Source organism: Chenopodium quinoa, unplaced genomic scaffold (assembly GCF_001683475.1).
Source record: "Chenopodium quinoa cultivar QQ74 unplaced genomic scaffold, ASM168347v1, whole genome shotgun sequence".
NCBI lineage: Eukaryota > Viridiplantae > Streptophyta > Magnoliopsida > Caryophyllales > Amaranthaceae > Chenopodium > Chenopodium quinoa.
Window position 1 is genome coordinate 2,337,395 of NW_018743122.1, and position 3,275 is coordinate 2,340,669.

The window sequence follows — 3,275 nt, forward strand, 5'->3', positions numbered from 1 at the left end:
ATATTCATCGGAATTGGGCTTATAATATATCGTTAGAAAACTCTTTTTGAGCCCTATCCAACTACACTACTATTGGACCCATAACATTGACCAGCAAAACTGGATTGACTGTTTTCTTAAAATAGGTTTTCAAAAATAGAGAGAAAAGAAAAGAAATTAAAACTATCCGCAACACTAGACTTTCCACACTTTCACATCATTCGATTATGATTCGACGTGAAAGGTACTCATCACCGGGTTTGGTTTTGGGGAGACACAAATGGTTGTCTACACTACTTCTAGACATGAAGGGAGACTTGATGGTCATGGCACAATTAGGTCGAAACGAATGTCACCTGACCGAGATAAGTTCGTACAAGCACACCTTTATTTCACTAGTTGAAAAAATGTCATTTGTAACACCCTATTTGTGACGGGCAGTAATTTTCCAGTTACAATGAGCCTATTTGTAACGGGCAAAGTAACGGTCCGTTACAATAAAACAGCCTAATGGTACAGAAAATATTATTAGTAACAAGCAAAATAATGCCCGTTACAAAAAAAAGTGCATTATTTGTAACGGACACTAGTTGTCCGATACAAATAATTTTCTCTCTCTTTCTCTCTTCCTCCTTCAATGGCGAATTTACCCTAACTTTACTCTCCTTACCTCCATTTTCTCTCTCCTACAGCCATTGGTGAACCTCCCTTCATTTTCACCTCCAATTTCACCGCCTAATTATCTCTTGTTCTGCTAACCCCTAAGTATTGAAGTCAAATCGCCGCTCTCTTGTGTACAGTTCTACACCAAACTCCACGAAGTTCTCATTAGAGAGCTTTGCTAATGGTGCGTAGCCGTTTTTGGTAATTTCACCTTTTTTCGATTTTTGTTTTGATTTAGTTCTTATTTATTTTTTGAGCTTTTGCGATTTCATTTAGATTTTTTTTTATTGTTTGGAGTTGATTAGGTGAGAAGGGAAGAAGGATTAGCCGATTAGGGATCCGAGCTCAATTTTGCAGAAGAATTTAAATTGCGCTATTACTTGGTGCGATTTCCTCTTCACAAGCGTTTTAGAGATCTTGTTCTCAGTAATTCCCTCTTTTTTCATCTAATTTTTATGATTTTTTCTGGGTTTTTGTTGATTTTAATTTTGGTTATTTTATATATTTATTTTGATTTCTGAGTGCAGTTAGAATATCACTGAGGCATAAACCTGTTATTAGGGATCGTTTGTTTACTACTGTTCTTGTTGGAGCTTTTTCACATTTTAAACTGTTTGTGTTTCAGATTTTCCTGCTAGTTTTATAGTTTAATTAATGTGAGATGAATTGTTTAGAATTTTGTATTGAATGATTGATTATGTCTTTTGATTGTTTTTATGACAATGCAGTTTCTCTTGTAGATGTTGATTTGTAGTTATTGATATGTTGTATGTTTTAGGACTGATAAAATTGTTAATATTTGTTCCTGTCAACGTAGAATAAGTTATTAGGTCCTTTTGCTGAGTGTTTAGGGGTGCGATAGTGTGTAAAATGGTGTCAGTCCTCGTATTGTTTCTGGTTAGGCAGTAGGAATTTGCACCGATCATTTGCCCCTACTTCAATTAAAGTTTGAGGCAGTTAGGAACTATCCTATAATTGCAGCCTTTTTTAGTTCCCTCAAGCTGTTGATAGTTGGAATTTGCACCGATCATTTGCCCCTATTTCGATTGGAATTTGAGGCAGTAAGGAACTATAATTGCAGGCTGTTTCATTTTCCTCATGCTATTGATTAATTTCTTAGCTCAGTGGTGGTAGGAAATTATAGAGTTTAATTCTATTGAATGTAGTTAATCTTCTTGGGGGTTTTTATATTGTTGTTTCTATTTTTGGCTGCTTTTCAAAAGAGATTGTTGAATTGTGGCTCTTACAAGATCATTGCTGGACAATTTCAAAAATAACATATTTTGCATTTATGCCAGTCTACTCACTTATGGGTTTTTGATCTTGCGGGATGAAGAAGATACTTTAGACAAAGTTGCCTTAGAAAGGGAGAATGCTGGTTATCGGTTGTATATGAGGGATGTTACTGGTGGTCATGATTCCCATTTCAGCGCTTTGGATGACCTCCTTGGTGCAGTTGGGATTCTTGGGACCAAGGGGGAGGATCCTCGTGCCCTAATCGCCATGCTGCAAGGATTAGACTGAAAGAAGATGATGCAAAAGTTGCTGCACAGGCAGAGCATAAACGGGAGCAGTCTCCTTCAGCTACTGAAAGAGATTCTTTTGTCTCAACTGGAGGTCTTGACAAACTGAAGCCTATATTCTGAATAAGCAGTGTTTTCTCAGTACAAATTAATAGACTCCAAAAAATTTTCTAAAGTAAAGATTTCTTATCAAAATTCCAGCTTTTGTTCTATCATAATTATGAAGTATATCTTGACAGCCTTGTTTGAACAGTTCTGATTTTCTCTTGGAGTGATCCTACTGAATCTAAGTGAGCTCATATAACTTATTTGAATGTTTATTATTCTTAAACTTTTAAATTAATCATCGAAAACTTAAAATTTTGGGAGAAAAGATGAACGAAATTCAATTGAATTTTGCATGCTTATGTGCGTCTGACTTTTAAGAATTAGTAAGGAAGGAAAATATCACGGCTAGTGTCCTAATATCAACAAGGGCATATAGACTGTCTACCTCAATAGTTCCTTAATAACTTGATGATGTTGACACTAACATAAAGCTCTTTATAACAATCTATATGAAAGTTGAGAAATCCTTGATTAAAAGGTTTTGAGAAGTGAAATAGACTGTAAATATATATGGTGGGGAGAGAGGCATATAAATTTTTGGACAATGGACAGAGAAGCATATTAACATATTGAATCTTCTAATGGGCATTTTTTTAATGTCTGCAAATTTTAGTATAATATTAAAATTCATGTTTGTCTATCGTGGTAGATGTCGTTGAGAAAGACATTATAGCTATTCTCCCTCTCCAGTGGCCGAAAACCTTTTCTTTGCATCTCAGCCATGGCCCCATGAATATAGACCTTAAATAATCACTTGAAAAACAGAACCTGATTAGAGATGGGCTTCATGTAAACAAATTGACAGAGAGGCCATTATAAAATAGTTTAACTATGTATGAGGAACTAATAGTAGACAGTGCAGTTTTATTACACTAATTTTTTGAACAACATATAATAGTGTTGATATTTTAAATGAAAAATCTTTCTAACACCTTTAAGTATCTAAGGTACACTCGTTTTTGCATTAATGTTTACTGCTATATTGGACTTTTTTTTTTGTGA

At 34.8% G+C, this 3,275-nt stretch overlaps 1 long non-coding RNA gene across 1 annotated transcript; it reads left to right on the forward strand.

The window, feature by feature from the left end:
* Positions 1–530: 530 nt before the first annotated feature.
* Positions 531–2,485, forward strand: LOC110731981. The gene is made up of 3 exons (XR_002513402.1): positions 531–843; positions 948–1,068; positions 1,941–2,485. It is a non-coding gene; the product is annotated as an uncharacterized LOC110731981 (long non-coding RNA).
* Positions 2,486–3,275: the final 790 nt, after the last annotated feature.